Raw genomic sequence first — 19,156 nt, 5'->3', positions numbered from 1 at the left:
CATGGCATCACAGTTTGCATCACAACACCATCAGGCCCACTACTTAACACATAATTTCAGGTTATGTGTGATTTCCCAGACAGGACTTCATCCTTCTTTGTGTCTGTGTCTGTCTCTCTGTCATTCCCTACACCTCCCATTGTAGGTTATACTCTCTGCTCCACCTGTTCTGCAACATGCAGTCAGAGTACCAATGGTCTGCTGTGTTAATCAGATAAAGAAATGACACCAGAAAAAATATTCTAAATCATGGATTTTCTTCTGAACCGTGCTATGTCAGCTCCATGTCCTCATTCTCAAATTACTTCTGGTATCAAACAAGCCAATTGCAGATCTGTTCCTCTACAGAGGAACAGCAAAATCATATTACCTGATTAGCCATTACCTCTGCTGTATCTGTTTTCACCATCCGTAAGCTTACTGGAATGCAAAACCATTGCCAACATCATCCAGATCATCTTTGGACATGCAAATCAATAAATTATGTATTTTGAAAAATGTCGCTATGTTTTCTGGGGAAGCTCAAGGAAAGTGAATGTGCCATTTGGTGTGAATAAAGCAGGCAGGCAGACACAGCAGATCAGCATCCAGAAAAAGGGAAAGATGCCATCAGAGGAAAGGGACTACTTATCATCCTTTTCTGTCAAGACATTATGGGTCTGGCTGTGATGTAGCATGGCCATTTTCTGCATAAAGTTAATTTAAGCAGCCCAGGACAGATTATTCCCCTGCAAGAAATAATTCCTGCTTATTCTCCAAGCTGCCAGTGTAACAGAGGAAAAGAGAAGAAGCAAAGGGAGGAGGTGGGGGCTGTTGTACCTCAGTCCAGGAATCTGAAGTAGCTGCATGGTTGAGATTGTTACAGTTATTTTAGAGGTGTATAGTTTGGGGAAAAAAGAAGTTCGAAGGCTTGAACAAACCAAAATGCACTCACAGACACTAAGGAGCATTGGATCTCCATTCTCTGCTTTCTGAAGGTAGGAGTTGGAGACAGGGAGAGAGAATATGCATAATGTATTTTATATGCAAAACACAGTACTGTATAAAAACAAAGATCACTCACAGTTTTGCCATACATATATATAGCATAACATTAAAGAAATTGCTCATCAAAAAAGCGCAGTGATTACACAATAAAACATTTTGAGCAACAGAGATATAGCCTGGGCCATTCTCCAATGAAGAATTTTAAATTAACTAATGCAGTTATTTTGACAACGGCAATTTCAGTAAAATTAAAATTCTTGATGTTGTATTTCATCATTAACACATGGTTACAAGAGCCATATATGTCTCCCTTTATATTTGTCAATGAATTGTTCCAGAATGATACAAAAATATCCTTACTTCCTGTAGTTGCAATTTACTCTGTATTTTGCTCATTTGCCAGCATGTGAAAGAACTAGTTTTGAGTCTGCCTTTGTGATTTAGAGTCAAATGTAGTGTTGTACAGGGTCAGACTGTAATGCACTCTGCACTTTGGTAGTTGTGGTAGTCAAAACTACATCAGAAAAAAACTGTACATCTGCTTGAGCTATTCGAGAAGAATATTGTATATTACAGCATCCAACCTCTAGGTGACCAGCCCTGGGCGTGTGTCACATTGCTGGGCTGCTTCATCAGTTGTGTGCAGTCCTTGTACCCAACAAAAATTCCTCCCAGTGCCCCACTACCCAAGAAGCCATTCTGACAGGCCGAGTGCTGTAGAAGCAGGTTGTGCAGCTACTTTTCCCCTCTTTGCACATCCATCCCTTTTCCAGGTCTGTCACTATTTCTAGTGCAGGTCCCAAATGAAGCTTTTTCAAATGCTCTAAAATCTGTGCAAAACCATATTCTGCTAGATAAGGAGGAAATGAAGTTTATTTAGCTGGTAATCGTTCACTTCTAATGAACTTTTAAATGAGGCAAGTATTCTCAGCCAAGTGATCACCCACCTGTGGAGGGAGTAAAGGTTAGTTCTATTCCCCTTCAAGGTCCACTTTGCAAGTTTCAGAATTGTAGTTCCAAATTCCAAGGAAAGAGGCACTCAGGATGGAAGTCTTGGGGAAAAAACAGTCAGAGGCTGGAGGAAGAGCCTGTGAGTAAACAAGGGGGATGAGGGACAGTCTTCCCATATGTCAGCAAAGAAGAAGTTTCCTTTCAGAATACCTGAGCTATCAATAGATAATCCTTCCTACACATCCTTTCCTTGTGTGGATTGGGGCATAGACTGGGAATGTCCGTAGGATGTCTCTTCTGGTGGGCCACAATTTAAAAATACTATTCTAAGAAAAACAGCTGTGATCCCAACAGAAGAAATCTTCCTATTCAAATGTCCTTATGACATTACAGTACATATATTTAAATCACTGAAGGTGTGATTTTATCCTCTCAGCTTAGGAGAATTTCTATTCTCCTGGAGTCAGGCTCATTATTAATTGCATCTTCACTCTATGCAACAACAGACAGCAGAGACTGCTGGGGTAGTTAGCTGTTGCTGCCTGGTATGTAACAACACTGTTTTTTCAGACCTGATTAATAAATGGAAACTGACTGATTAAATTAACTTCAGTACTTTCACAGAGCTCCTGAAAATAATTTTGAAAGTTGAAATAGGTATTTTTAAAATAATATATCTCTCTACCAGGAAAAATATAAGAGAAATCATGTAACTATTAGAGACCAAAAAAATCCTGCTTTAACAATCTGGAAGGCAATCTGTGCAACTTCTTTTCATGAAATAAAGTGAATTGTCCTTGGAGGAGCAGCAAGAGGATGCAAGTGATCTACTCACTTAAATTCTTATATTAAATAAGCTTAAGAAAAGAAGTTTGCAAAACTACATATCTTTTATAGTCTAATCATAAATTAAAAGCTGATGCAGAACAAGCAAAATGAAAACCCAAATTTTGTTTTCACTTTGTTCTCTTCTTTCAACATTTTTAGAGGCATTTAATGCTTAGTACACCAGTGATAATAAAAGCTTTTGAGAAGCTTTAGATTTCTAACAAAACCATAGCTTTTACTATGTCAGAGATACGGAGGAAAAATTCTTGTGAACTGAGGTGAATTGGGATTCTCTTTCCAGTATCCATTTACTAACAAAAATATTGTACAATGTAATACATATGCAATTCTACTTTGTCATGTAAACCTTATTTCTTTAGAGTTGCAGGGTTTGGGGTCCATTGATCCCTGCAAGTTGTTTTCATCTCTTGCTGTTATCTTTTTCCCTGAACAATTTTAGTTGCTTGCAGGGATTAGTCCCTTTTGTTACCCAGTCATTACCACAAGTATTAAGTTGGTGCTCCAATGTTTTCCTAGGTGTCATTTTTTGCTTGAGAGCACTGACTTCTTGAGCCTTCATCATCTGCACACTCGAGTAATCCTAAGCTCTCTGATTATCAGCCATGGCCAGTACCCGTGGTGTGGGTGTCCCTCAAGAGTTCCATTTTGGGAGCACAAAACCATGTAATTCTGGACATACTCACAGAATCTTTAAAGAAAAGTGCTGGTTTCCTTTCTGATATACATCAGAAAATCTTAGCTGATTTTACACGGTGCATTTCTTAAGCGTTGTTTTTCTTCACTGTCCTCCTTCCCACCAGGTTCTCTTCCACCTCCAAAGGATAAGAACAGCACCCACTTCTTCCACAACCTAACACAATGCAGGCTGAGCTCCTTGGAAATGCAAAACAGCTCCCATCATCTTTTTAAGTTTGGAGATCCAAGCCTTCTTTGCAAGTTCAACCTTGCAAATGATGAATGGGGCAATGTTGATGATTTTTTCTCATTGCTGGTCTCTCCTTTTTATCAAGCATAACTAATTTGAACTGAATACTGCCATCCTTTCTGCCTCCATTTTTTGGGGTTTTTTTTTGTTTGTTTGTTTGTTTTGGGGGGTTTTTTGTTTAGTTGGTTTTTTTTGTTGTTGTTGTTGTTGTTTTTTCAGGGCGCTCTATATTTTATTTTCTCTCCTTCACCACATCATCTGATATCTTCTGCAGTTGATTACACATTGATTTGTCAGACAAGCTTAACCACACTGGCTGAACCTTGCCTTTTTTAAGACAGGCATGTAATTCCATGAGATTCTTTTCTGAACAGTGTTGTGCTTTAAATAGTGACCACCTTTAGCAATTTACAGCCCTATACTGCTGTATAAAAGGATACAACAGTCCCCTTCATGTTGTCAGCAGGTTCTTAATATAAAGATATTCTTTCTCTCTGGTTACACATAAACTCTGGTAATAGAGATGCTTTAGTCCTCCCTTCATCATCTGAGACCTCTTGGCTCCAGTACTGAAGCATGCCCCAGGTCTCACTCACTGCCTGCTGCAGTGAAGCACACATACACAGAGACCAGAGCAACTTTGTTCTGGAGCCACAGGTCAGCCCAGGCAGCCTTTGGCTTATGGACAGCTGTGCTTTGTGAAGAACCTGACAGTGTAAAGCTTCTTTCTGTTCAGGATGGTGTTGGAGTGAAACCCAAGCTGAGGCTCCATTGAAGTCACAAGTTCAACTTGCCTTTTAATATAGATAATTTTTTGTGTATGCTTAAGTGCTTCCCTCAGCTGAATCAAAGAACATAATTCACCTTTTTTTCCTCTAATAAATAAGTTTATTTTTGTTCATCTGTCTCTTTATTTGATCTTCTTTACTGTGTTCATCTCAAGTACTGTTCATGCTGGTTTTTATTATTAATTTTTTTTCTATCATTTTATCACATATTAGAGGGGCATATGAGTAGATACTGAACTAACCTGGTATTGGGTTTAAGAGTAAGTCATAAAATAATGTAATGTTCTGAAGATATTCAGGTCATGTCTTCAATTGAAGATAAAGTGTTTTTTACCTCTATCACTCCAAGAAAATTAATGTAGCCTCTACTTGCCTCTCTCTACCTTGGTATCCCTTATTAAACTTAGGGCAATTATGATCTGAACATTTTTAGGATGACAAACGTCGGGGATCACCCGAGGTTAATGTCAATTAATAGGTTGTGGCAGTTATGGAGTAACTGGCAATTTGAATGAGAAAATGAAAGAAACAAAGAAGCAGAAAAAGGTAGAAGGAGATAATACTGTATGGCTTAGAAACCAAATATAAAAGTTCAGTAAATACTGATACTGATAAAGGAATCATTAGAAGTTAAATTCCATAGCATCTGTCAGTCCATGCTGTTCTGCCACGCTGATAACTGCAGCACATGAACGACAGTGTCTCTATAGCCCATACTCATCAAGGAGTTTCACTGGGCACGTGGGAGCTGTCAAGGCCTGGAGAGGTGATCTGTCAGAAAGATGTCTGCAGCATTAAGTGCTTAATGCCATTTTAATAAGACCTGGAGCAACTGTTTTGCAATTCCTGTATGTACCTGTGAATGGCTGTGTAATACTTTAAAACACTTCTTCCTTTTTATCTTCAGGTACAATTGAGCCAGATCCTTTACAGACATAATTTGCTATGGTTCTTTTGATTTCACCAGGATTGTGCCATCTGAAGCTGAGACCCAAGAGATTCTATATCCTCTGAGCACCATATATTCTGGAGGAAACAGATTTATGTAGAAAATGGTTTTCACCTGGCATAACATACTGTGATGGAAAAATGAGAGACAAGAAAACAAACTGTCTTCTTTCCTAAGTTAGAACTTTCTACATTCTAGTTAAGGAAGTTAATAATAAGACATTATCTATTATTGCATTTTTCTATTATTGAGTCAACTTTAAATAAAATTCTTGATTAATACACATGGATGTATGTATGTGTTTTTATACATATGAGATATAAAAAAATGCATATTGGATTTGATTTTTCAATTAGACACACATTAGAATTCAACAAAAATTAGTGTGACACTGTCAAACGTATACAAATTTGCCATGATTTTATATCTCATGGGAGATCATGAGATTTCCAAATCTTACTAATAGAAACAAAATATGATTTCATGAAAAAGGTGTTATCACCAGTGTCATAACTGTGTATAACTGTGTGTGTAACTGCACCTACAAATCAAACACACAACTGAACATAAAATATATGTTACTAATAAATTTGTATTTCAAATAATTATGTCTTGCACCTATTGCGTAATTTCCTTATTATTTTTTATCTGATATTATAGGCCATAGATTTAATGATATTTTGAAGAGGTCCAGTGTCATTTTTCACTTCCTAATGCACCCACATTTGGATATATGAAATGCAAGGTAGGTTATGAAGAAAGGGTAAGAAGAAAATCCAAAGTAATACGTAATTATGTGCATACAAGAAATACCAAATTCTCTTGGATTGCACCAGCAGTATTCCAAAGACTTTTTCTTTCTTTTTTTTGAAATTCCTTCTTTCATCTCAGACAATATTCAGGTGCTGCGTAATAGTCACTATTCAGTGTCATTGCAATGGTCAAGTTTTTGTTTTGTTGAACTATTGCTACTTCCTTTTTTATCTGACTTCATGAATTTAAGGCTTGCAATTTATCTTAAAAGCATGTAATGAGAATCATAGAGCCATGGAATATCCTGAGATGAAAGGGACACACAGGTATCATCGAGTTTAACCCCTGATCCTGCACAGGGCAATCCTAAGGGTCACACCCTGAGACCACTTCCTGGGGATCCTGTTCCAGTGCCCAGCCACCCTCCAGGTGAAGAACTTTTCCTAATACTTAAATTAAGTCTCCCTTGACACAGTTTCATGGCGTTCACAGAGGTCCTGTCGCTGTCACCAGAGAGAAGAGATCAGTGCCTGTCCCTGCACTGTCCCTGACGAGGAACCTGCAGACTGCAGTGAAGGCTCCTCCAGGCTGAACACACCAAGTGACCTCAGCTGCTCCTTGTATGGCTTCTCCTCTAGACCTGTGACAAAGAATGAGTTGTTTGCAACATCTTCCATGGACAGATTTCTAGGGAAAATCAGCTAACTTGGTACCCCATATACATAGGATTTAAGAAAAATAAGATCCTCTACCTAGCCAGAGCAAGAGTAGTTGTAAATAGTAACAAGGAATCATGTTTCACTTTAATGGCTGCTTAGTAAATTAATCTGCAGCTATCTCTGAGACACATTTTAATTTTAAGGCTGAGGAATCTGGTGAATGTCATAAAAAGAATGCCCTGAAAAGAGCTCCAAAATATTAATGTGTGCTTGAACCTTAATGGTGTGTGTCTGTTCTTTATGTTTGAAATGGCTATTCTAAAGGGGAAAAAATAAGGTAAATTTTGAAAGAGCAAAATAATTCTATTTTATCTTACCCAAGATGTAACATTTTTTAATGCCCACTTGGTAGTGAAAAGCAGGGAGATAATATGTGGATTATTTAAAATTATTGCATATCTTCTTACTTTAGAACATAAGTAATTACATTAGTACAGTTGACTACAAAAACAAGAAATAAATTCACATTAGTTTGTTGAATCTGAGTTAGCGGACATCCTTGGTGTGTAATTCAAATTAATATTTATAGCTCTGCATGAATTTCTGGTACTTGGCTCTGTAAATTTAGCTTGGAGGACACCAACAACTGTGCTTAGTTTGTGATGCAATGAAAAAAGTCCATGCTGATTGAAGTCCAAAATTATTTTCAAATATAAATGTATACTTGTGTTTCTGTCTTTCCAAAGTGGCTGAGCTTAAAAAAACATTCCAAGGATCTTTTTTAAAAAGCTTCTCAGTTTCAATGTTGTTCCTACATTATAATGTGAAAGATGAAATTCCACATGTATGTACGTAATTTTTTCAAAGCAAAAAAAAAGCCTCTTTGAACTTTCATTTTAAAATCTAAGTCATGGTTGAATCTCTTAGAAAGGTTCCTCCTCTGTTCATTAGAATTCTGTCTCTGCATTCATAGTTTTCCACATCTTTTTAGATGCTGTTCTAAATATTTTTCTTTCTTCCAAGTTTAATATTTTGAATTAGCAAGAGAACTCTACTTTTTCTACCTTTTCCATACTTTTCTGTATTCAGAAGTTCTAAGATCTTTCTAAACTAATCAAATTTACAGTGTATTGGGGGCTATTCGCTGAAGCAAAAGGCAGCACAAAGACAACCACTTTTGTACCTGCAGTACCTATAGGAAAGTTGTGTCCAAAAATCTTGTATGAGGGAAGGTGGGCTCTTGAGGCAACCAGCAAATTAGCCTCCACCAGATAGGATTTTGTGCTAAAATTATATTTGCTTTTGTAGCTAGAATTTATGAAGACAAACACGTCCTTTTAAATAAGAAATAGCTATGAGGGTCTAAGGAAACATTTTAAACTAATAAATCCTCAGATTGATGCATGAGTTGCAATGCTTAATATGCTCATAACTAATTACTAGTTATTAACATAAAAGATATGGCCCAGATTTAACAAAGTCAATGTTTGTGCCTAATTTAAGTAGACCCCCAAAAATATTTGAAATATTATTCCCCTGTCAATAGATAACACATTTTAAATCCAGTGTATGTATTCCCAGTTGAATCCATGGAAAAATGTTGGTCCGTCTAGGAAATGAAAATGAAAAAATCACAATACATCAAAATTTTACTTAGTTCATCAGAGAGGTTTTTTTGCTTTGCTTTTGTTTGGTTTTTCTGCTTGCTTTTGTGAGTAGCAGTATCTAGAGTAGAGGCAAATCATAGATTTTAGCAGTATTTTAACAATAGTTCCTGACTATTTTTGTAAACCGCACGTAGATGGTTTCTGGCTTTACTGCCGTTATGTGCTGGTTTTCTGACATTAATTTGAGATGACACAGATAAGAGAAGCAATTCCATTCATGAAATCAAATTCTGCTTGTAAGTATGCCTTTCAAGCAAAAGGAAGATCTGTATTTCTTCTAAGTGTTTGCAGGTCGTGCATCTGTGTTAACTCAAATAATGAAAGCCAGGATTGATGATTGGCTGATTCAGTGGAGCTCTTGCCAACAATTTTCAGAGATTAGGAGGTTGTTGGAAAGATATCAATGAAGGTTTAGGGATCACTGTCTGAAGTATTCTAAATTAACAGCTAATGGATGTTTTTAATAGCTCTTTTATAGATGAGTGCAGCTGAATGAAAACCGACAAGAAAGCTCAGCTTTGCTTGGTATGAGCTTTAACTTTTTTTCACACATGATGACCTGCCTCTGCACTAGCTTTCTCACTTTGTTTCTGCATAGAGTAAAAATTCATTTATTTTATAGTTAATAAACATATCCACACACACTTTAATCGTTTTGGGTTTGGTTTGTTTTTTTTTTTTTTTTTTTTAAGTAGTAGAGAATATTTTCTTTCCTCAAATGCTGCGTATACCCAGTGCTGCACTACTCTTTTCCAAAGATTTGTTCATCCATCCTGCTGTTTCTGGCAAAGTTCAGTTCTTGCAGAGATGGTGAGCAGATATGAAAAAAATGAATACTCTTTGATTATAGTTGGTGTAATCAAGTTGTCTGACCTTCCTGGTGCACAAAGAGACCTGACTTGGGTATTCAATATTCAATTTCAGTGGCCCAAAGAGATGAATAAATATAAGGGAGACAGAGTTCATATGAAAGTATACCATTGGGACAGAAAATAAATGTCTTGAGGTTGTTTTTTGCACTAGAGCTCATGTGATTCTGATCATCTCTGTTGAAGCCAACAGGCTGTCAAAAGACAGTATTTTTGTCATAGTATAGGGAAAGATGTGACATCATTGCTTCTGCCTAGTTCACAGGTGTTTAAAATTATCTAAGTGTTTTAACTCTCAAAATTTTGCCAAGAGGGATTCAGTGACTACCTCTCCATAAAGAACTCTATTTGTGCTTTTATGTGTGCTCTTTTTCACTTCTGCACTATAAGCATATCAGATGAATAAGAAATATAGTTTAAAATTTCTCATTTACCTTAAGGTAGGCAAAATATTCAGCAAATAAACATCTTTACCTCACACTGAGGCTTTTTTGTTAATATAGAAACAAAATTTTAAAAATATCCAAATGAAAAACAATATATATTCTTAAAATGGACCTGATGTCAAAGAGATGCCAGTTAAACATCATTTTAGAACATTTGTCAAACTGGAAAAAGTCTATTTCTACTCACAGACAGGCTATGGAAGGAAAATATGATGTTACTGGATGTATATGTGTGGATAGCTAAGTCAAACTACATATTTCCAGTGACTGTAATTGTAGGTTAGACATCTATGGCCAATGTGAAAAATACATTTAGACAATATGTTTTGGTGTCTGAAACTGGAGTGAAAAACCTGCTATAAAAATCTTTAGATTATGTATCAATAAAATAACAGTTATTTCATTGTATTTGATCTTGTACTATTGTAGTGCATTCTGAATGGATGAATTTCTGGAACTAGCTCATATTGATTGATACTGTCCCTTCAGGACATAAATTCACTGCTTCCATTTTTAATAATCGCTATGAGAAGCAAGAAATTTCAAAATTTTTGCAAGCTTTCTAGATTAAACATCTTCATGTGAATTTGAGTAACATCTTGAACAGGAGTATTGTAAAGTATATAAGGAAGCTTCACAAAAGATTTCAGTCTTTATTATCAAGACTAATTGGCCTATTATGATCTTTTATTTGTAAGAAACCATTAAGTTCTAAATGTATCATGGGCAGTAAGATCCTCATCAACATGTTCTCTAGCATTTTAAAATCTTTCTTTGATTCAATCAATAAAAAAAAAAAAAAAAGGAAAACCAGGATTGGCTGTTATTGAAAAGAAAGCATATATTGTGGGGTTTTCCCTGATACAAGACCCCAAGAAACCACCACATAGACACAGAGAAGGAAAAAGCATTACTACAGTTTGCATCATCAGATCTAAGTCTCATCATTTTTCTTTCATTTTGCTTATGTCTTTTAATATTTATGCCCATTATTGTCAAGTTTTTATATCATGATGGTGTTTTCTAAGGCAAAAAGGCTGACTTCAATGATAGAGTTCTATGACCAAAGTAATTTTTAAAGCCAGTCTGTCTTCAAAAAAATTATAGATATAGTATGATTGAAAAGAATGTACTAACTAAGCACAGATACAGCTTCCTGCCAGCTAGGGAAAGCTAGCTCCTCACATCTGTATTCTTAAGCTAGCACCAAATATTTTAAAGGAAAAAAATCTCAGGGAGAAAAGCAGCATCAACATTTTCAACAGATTCAAGATTCCCATCAAAACAAGCATTCAGGAAATTTGTTCTTTCAGATTGGAGAAGAGTGCAGCAAAGTATAATTTTAACATATAACTAGGGAAGATATGCATGAATTCCCATCTTAAGCTCTGTGACTGAGTGGCACCTTTGGAAGAGTGTGTATAATGTCTTAGCAGCTACAATTACTACCTCTGAAACTAGGCTACCAGCCTCCCCAGGTCTTGCACCTTTTATCACATTATTTTCCTATGACCTTTTACTAGTTCAACTGCTCTTCATTGATGACTCAAAAGAATCTTATATTGGTAATGCAGATTTCGTTGGTACTTGACTTTGGTGAACTGTTCAAACAAGCTATGAAATAAACACCTTTGGATAACTGATGAGTGACCTAAATCTTCTAGGAGCTAGTAGTAGTTGACAAGAGAACTTCAATAATTTAAACAAAGGGCAAAATAGCAGGGCCTTGCTTTTTCATGCACAAGACAATGGGAAAAGCGCAGCTGGTGCTGGCACCAATGGAGACGGGGAGCACTCACAGCGCTTTGGGCAGGCTAGATAACAAACATGGTGCAAAGGACCACTGCCCACTTGGTGACAACTTTTTAGGTCTTTAACTGAAGCATCTGAAGCTTCTAATTTCTCATCTAACCTTCCTTGAACTCAGGCTGTTGCAGATGATATCGCCTAAGTTTGGGACAGATACTCTGGGGTGCCACCAGGCTGTGCCAAGCTGGGTCACTCACATAAGGATCTATGAAGTCAGGGATGATTCTCTTGCAGATAAATCCTGTGGAGGACAGGTATTGGAAAGCTTTAGGGGGCTGTGTGGCAATGCATCACCTCCATCAAGAAGTACAGCTGGACTGAAGGAGTCCAGAGGCCATGAAATGCCAGCAAAAGTGCCTCCAGATGAAGCACACTGGCTGGAGCAGTCATCACAAGCAATTTAACAGAGCGTTGTGGGCATTGCCATCACTATCACTGGGAGTTGTAACAATGGTTTGAGGACATTTGTATTATCCAATTTGTACCATCATATTAAAATACTGCGGTGCATAACACTGGAAAATGGTATCTGGGAGTCATTAATAAATACCTGGGCCAGAATAAGGCAAGGTTATCAGCTTTTTGTCAAAGTAATAGAGATAGTTCTCTTAATGAATGGCCCCAATCACTGCTGGACAATAAATATAAAAGCATACAGGTGAAAAGGTTTTTCAGACTACAAAAAAATAACAATATCACTAGTTGGTTTCAAAGATCTAGACAAAGTTAATTGTTAGTAAAGATTCTTTTTGTCATAAGAATTGCAATAAGATTGAATAGAAAAGGATATATCTACAAGAGCATTTAAATTTCTTAGACTCTCCTTCCAGATAAGGGAGAAATATGTGGAAGTGAGTCTGTACTTCCTGACCTTGGCAGATCAAAACGCAAAAGGTTTTGCCCTCAAATGTCACCAGTGGTTTAGAGTGAAGAACCTTTTATTAACATTTTCAGAGTTTCTGGCTATATTCCCTTTAAGAATTTCCTTTCTAAAATCTGCATGCTAAATTATTCTGCAGCCCCTTCAGATCACCTATGTTCCATTGAAACAGGACACATTTTTGCTTAAGTTATGCAGAGGAACAAATCCTCAGTTTTTAGCCTTCTAACTTCTAAAAAGTTAGAGTGGAAGAAAGACATTTTCTGTAATGTTCAACTCAAAAAAATAAAAGTAAACAGAACCCTTTTCATATCAAATGCAACAATCTAGGCAGAAAAAATATATCAAAATAAGTACTACACAACTGCAGACAAAACCTCTGTATTTTAAAACTTATTGGAATATTGTGATTAATTGAAGAAATTTTAAAATTTCTTAGCCTTTATTTTAAAGAAACAGATGCAATCCTAGTTTAAGTATTACCAATTAAATTGTCTTCTTTGTCTAAGAAATATTGAGTTCTCATCTATGTAAAAAATTGACTCTCAAAATTCTTGAAAAGAGCCATCATGTCTATTAAGGCAGAACATGATCATACAATTAGTGGGCCTTATGTTTTAACTTTCTATTGTGCTTTGACTAAGAAAACAAAGAAAAGTTACTTAAAATGATGATATAGTAGCCTGAGTAATTTCTTTAATCTTAAATTAAAAATAGGAAATGGGTCAAATGCATTTTACACAAATACCTCTATCTCATTCCAGTAAGAACCAGACAAGCAGATGCCATTATGGCAGAGGGTTAAAGTTCATCAGTGTCAGGGAAAGGAAGAAATACCTTGGTTATAAGAGTGAAAGTGTTTAACCTGATTTTAAAATGCCAGCCAAACTTGTGTGTTTGTATCTCATCATCTCCTAGATTTTTTTTAACAGAAATTGTTTATTTCAGATATAAAATAATTGGTTTGATTGACTTTTCCTGCTAGACTAGATCAACCTAAGTAAATACATATGAGTATTTAGTGATGGTCTATATATATAATATGGAAATAGTCAATTAAAGAAAAAAAAGCTACATGCAATTGCTAGGGAAAAAAGTAAAACAGCTAAAATGCAAAATTAAACACATTACAGGTGTTAAATGCGTCCTGTTTTAAATAGAGTCTGTTTGTAGGTGATACTTTCCATGCTGATAGCTTCCAGTGGCCTTTTAAGCTTGCAGGTGCACACATTTTTATTTAGGCATTTGTTTAAAAATAGTCTGTCTTTAGGATATGTCATTTGTGTAAGAACTAATGCAATTTTTATTCATGTTAAGTGATTACTATTGTATGCATAAAACGTGGATAAAAGTCAAACACCTGGCTGTAGATCTTTACTTACCTCTGATTTTTAGCCTTGTGGATGAAAAAAACAAAACCTTAAAGAATAAAGGAATATTTGCATTTTATTACCTACAGAATTGGGAGCATTTATATCTATTTTTTATATACTTGCTAGGAAATCTATATATAATGACTGAATTTGGTAATATCATGATGTTATGCATATCTTTTATAGTTTAACATAAATTTTTGGGGAAGAAAATAGAATTTCTGTAGGGTCGCTTCTTGAATCCTAGTAATAAAATTCCCACAATGAATGCAAACCTGATTACAGTATCAGTGTCAAAAAAAAAAAAAAAATTGTTTGCATTGGTGGTCCCTTGCCTTTATTTCCCTTACCTTGCCTTGAATCCACTTCACTCCCCTTTTCTCCCCTCCCCTTTCTTTTACTTCTTAAGAATTTTAAGAACAAACTATTGACTTACCTGCAAAACCCATTAAGCCTTCAACTCAAAGATGTTATGACAGAGTTTGTAGGCAATTTATCCCTTGGGAAAAGAAGAGATCAAAATTTCTCTAAGGAAATTATAGGTTTACTGGTTAAGAAAATCTCAAAAGGCTTCATCTCATCTCCCGTTAAATTTGAGGGATTCACTTTAGGTTCAGCTTTTTGTCTCTAATGTATTCCATTCCTACATCCAGAAAAGAACCCCAGATGTTTGGATGGGGCTCTTGAGCAGTTAAATAAGGATTTAAGTTATCTGTGGTTTCATCCAACTGACCAAAGTAAATGGAAGGAAACCAAAGCCAGCAATATGGCCTTCTGAGACACACAGGACATTTAAAATCTGTCCACTAAGAATGCTGATCTTAATGCAATTTTCTGTCTGTGCAAAGCCAAAATGGAAGAAAAGCAGTCCAGCAGCAAGAAGTTGCAGAGCTGCTCAAGATATTCATTGTAAGATGCCTTTGAGGAAAATAGAAACTGTAAAGGTGTATTGGGTCTGGCTGAGCTGAAGTTAATTTTCCCCACAGCAGCCCTCACAGTGCTGTGCTCTGCACTGGTAGCTGGAAAGGTGTTGATAACACATCAGTGTTTTGGCTAGCCCTGAGCAGAATTGTCACAGAATCAGAACTTTCTCTCGAATATCTCTCCCATCAAGGGACTGGGAGTGGGCAAGATACTGGATACACAACTCTGCCATCAGACCCAAATTAACCAAAGGGATATTCCATACTGTATGATGTCAGCTCAGATATAAAAGCTAAGGAAAGGAGAAGGAAGAGGGGGGCATTGTTATTGACAGCGTTTGCTTTCCAGAACAACTGTTATGCCCACTGAAACTCTTCTTCCCAGGAAGTGGCTGCCATTGCTTGCCAATGGGAAGTAAACAATAAACCTATTTTTCTTCTCTTTGCTTTTACACAGGCAAGCATTCACTTTTCCTTTAATAAACTGTCTTATCTCAACCTATGAGTCCTTTCCATCTTATTTTCCCTTCCCTGTTCAGCTGGGGAGTGATGGAGAGGCTTGGTGGGCGCCTGGCATCCAGCCAAGGTCAACCCACCACAGATGGAAACAGGGTTAATTAGCCAAATAAGTCCAAATTCAGGAGATACAGCTATAAAGACAACATTTCTGATGATGGGAGAGGTATTTTCTCTGATATCCCATTTGGGGGGTATCACTACAGAGACAATGTTCAGCTGTACTCTGAGAGTGACTATCTGACAACAACCCTTTTTCTTGTCAACTCAGAAATTAGGTGTTATTTGAAACTATTTAAATGATATTTTTTAACAATTAAATAAAATAATAAAAGAAGTGCAATGCAAGCAAACAAGCAAATAAAAAGCACAGATGCTTAACTGATAGGTTTTGTGGCATTTGAAGGGAAATCTGTTGTTTGTTAGGCTGGAGCCTTTAACCACACCAGTGCTTGTAAAACAGGGAAAGGCTCTCAGTTCTAGACATTGCCCATGTAGGGTGCCCACAGCCTCAAAATAAACAAAACTATCCACCAAGAAAACATTCTTGACTTTTGATCTGATAAGTTCCTTGTTTTGTCTGTATTTTTTGAAAGCACACAAACATCTCTACTAGGAAAAATTTTCTAGAGTGCAATGTTTGTGGATGCATTTGTGCACGCATGCAGACTCAGGGCGTGTCTAGCATACAGTCACCTCTAGTTTTGCTCATAGTTTCTTCTTTTCCCTTCTGTTATCAAAAATTAAGCATTCTTTAAGTTTACCAAGTCTTTCTCTCCTTTAAGTCCACTCAAGCATTGTTTTGCTGGCCTTGTGATGTGCCTACTCACCACAGGATCAAGACCACAGATGAAATATTTGCAAAAAAATCAATTCATAGCAGTGAGATTTTCTATGGAAGATGAGGGATCCCAGGAAACAGAGTCCTCTAACATGAGAATTGACATTACAAAACTGTTAACATATATAAGATATGACCTTAAGACTGAAATAAATTATTAGTATTATTATTAATTTATAGATATATTTTTAAAAAACTAATACCTTTAAAGATAGCATAACAAGGTGATTTTTAATCAGAAGCTTGATTTGGTCGAAGCCATTTATCATGAACAGGCTGGCTCAGTAACTCATGAGACTTACTCACCTACCCACTTCTGCACCAGTATCCACAACTCTGAGGGACATCCCATGACAGCTACATTGTGCCAGTTGGAAAAACCTCAAAGTGCCTAAATTCAGCCTGGATCTTGCCCCAGATATAGTGGCAGGTTTAAAAATTGATGCTTTTAGTAAAATCATGCTAAATTACAACGGCCTTCCTATAGAATCTTGCATTATATATGCCTAAATACCAAAAGAATTCATCATGATTAAAATTATGGCAAGAAATACCAAAGGAAGTAAGAATGATTTGCCACTTATTATAAAGTGTTGCCCATTTTGCAATAAGGGACCAATCATTATTAATTCATTTGATTTTTTTTATAACATTAATCATGACTAATTCATTTAATATTATTAATGTAGATATAACATGAAATTCCATGGCAATTTAAGTATTTATTTAAATGTATCATTAATTTAAAGAGTTATCAATCCAAAACGTCAGCAGTTTTACTCAAAGGCCACGTGTAAGGCACATTCTTCTATTTTTACTTAGGAATTCCCTCCTTTTTTAATTTTTTCTTTTAATTTTTTTTTTATGGTACTAAATGATATGGCATGTATTAGATTTATTTCTATTATCTGAAAAAGGCAGAAACAGAGTTATCTAGAATCTAGAACTCCAGCCTTTCACCACACTTACATATGAAACATCCTGCTTCAAACGACCTGCTAACATATTTAGGCTGAGCACAGGTTGAAGGACTTTTTTCAGATAAAACGTTTATTTCATCTCCATCTGGGAAATCTTTAGTCTGCCCAAGTAACTTTCATGTTTGGAAAAATTGTAAGAAAAGAGACCATTTTGGCAGCCTGAAGATTTGGTAAATCCTATGGAACTTCCTACAAGTTTGGAAATTTTAGACGGCACCAATGCCTAAAAATAATCCCTTAAAAACTATATTTTGTCTTCTGGAAGAATTCACTGTCATGTTTCCATTATATTAAAAAATTTGCCTCTTCATTTGTCGAGCAGCACTGCTTTGCTCTGTCAAGCAGTGAGACACCTTCTGTGTTTTTATACTGAAGGAATTATTTTCTTTTCCATGTATGTGCAAATAGATGAAATCAAGAGCTAACAAGAAGTCAAGGAATGTTTATAGGACAACTCAAACTGGCTTTGCAAACTTCACTGAGGTGTAAAAGCTGAGGTTCAAGCCACTTATGGAGCAGCAGAAACGCTCAGTACTGCAAAGCACTGAGCTGAGGAGCAGGTTATTCATCACAGCACAGCAATGGCCTCCAACGAAGACCAAATACAGACCCACAGAAAAAAGTTCTCATGAGAGAAATAAGAAGAGAAAAGTACAGATAAGTAGAAGAGAAGCAAAAAGACCAACAATGTAAAAAAAGAAATAAAAGAAAAAAAAATTGTGAAAATTAATCTGCAGCTCCTCAGATTACTGTTGGGAAAATTGTGAAGATTTTTGTGTTTTAGGTAGCATTAGTCTACTAGACATGTTAATAGTTTTCTTTTATGAGTTTTTTTTTTCTTTTTTTTATTTCTGGTGTCCTTGTAAGAAAATTACAAAGCTCATATGACTGGAAAAGCCTTATATAAGTTCAAACTATGTTCTCTGGCTCTCCAAACACTCTAAATGCCAGCACCAAAAGTCAAATAATCATGGATATCTGGGACCATACGTGCTACTGGGTGAAATACAAAGGATTAGCTAATAATAATAGCTTCATACCTGTGTTAAAATTCTTCATTTACTGCAATTTTTCATTGCTTTTCTTGTTTTCAGCCACTGAAACTATTAGCCAGAACTTGGCACTACAATCATGTAACTCACCAGTGACGCACTTCTTACTCTCACAATGTGCTTTCATAAGTTTTGCTTTAAATATTTAATGACCACAAAGGAAAACTGTTGTCTCCAAATCATTAGCAGGAATTTTGCCCAGAATCTGAATCCCTATAGAGAGGAAAGAGTATAGGTGGACTACAATCTCTCTTCCCTAAATCCATTCCAATGACTCTTCTGGTCACCCCTGCCAGCACAGAGCACTAGAAGATGTAGTTTTACATCAGGCTTGAGGCTTTCCTTAGGGAAGAAGTGTCCCACTTCAATAGTGTAAGCTGGAGTTACTTCAGAAATATTTATCACTGCCATCTTAAATTCAAAATCTATAGCTGATATTATTTAACAAATCTGGACAAGACTGAAAAAAATTTGGACAATTTTCAAGTTGTGGTTCATTGCACTTCTGTGAGGGAGAAATTCTGTGGGTGCCTGCTTATTGCAATGTGATATGAAAAAGAAATATATATAAAAGTGACATCCACTTCAACTTTGCTATAGAATATTCAACACCTTCCACTTTCATTTGTATATTCAACGATAACATTTAAAATTACTGTGGTCACCCTAAAGGATGGTAATTACAATGCGACTCAGCAGCCTTTATACAACATAATTGCAGGTTACTAATGTTCATAGTATCCATTGAGGTTGTAATGGGGAGCAGAATTTAGCTCATGGATTTTGTGATGAAGGTCTTACAGCCATTTTTTGTTATTAATCCTCTTTAACACTCCCTATGCATCATCTTTTGTTTGTTCCCTTAATTCAGAGTGAGTTTTATTTTTTATACATAAAGGATATCTTTCTTATAGGCCTGTCAGGTTCAGATTTGCATAT

General features: G+C 36.1%; 2 long non-coding RNA genes across 2 annotated transcripts in view; one reads left to right on the top strand and one right to left on the bottom strand.

The window, feature by feature from the left end:
- LOC148224894 (uncharacterized) overlaps positions 1-19,156 on the bottom strand; it is a 112,120-nt gene that overhangs the window by 13,369 nt on the left and 79,595 nt on the right. The window lies entirely within an intron of this gene.
- Positions 5,795-9,178, top strand: LOC148224897 (uncharacterized). Its single transcript, XR_015801628.1, has 2 exons — positions 5,795-6,194; positions 6,695-9,178. It is a non-coding gene; the product is annotated as an uncharacterized LOC148224897 (long non-coding RNA).

Source organism: Sturnus vulgaris, chromosome 2 (genome assembly GCF_052056855.1).
Source record: "Sturnus vulgaris isolate bStuVul1 chromosome 2, bStuVul1.hap1, whole genome shotgun sequence".
Taxonomy (NCBI): domain Eukaryota; kingdom Metazoa; phylum Chordata; class Aves; order Passeriformes; family Sturnidae; genus Sturnus; species Sturnus vulgaris.
The sequence above is the reverse complement of the archived record's forward strand: the minus strand, read 5'-3'. Positions and strand labels throughout refer to the sequence as shown.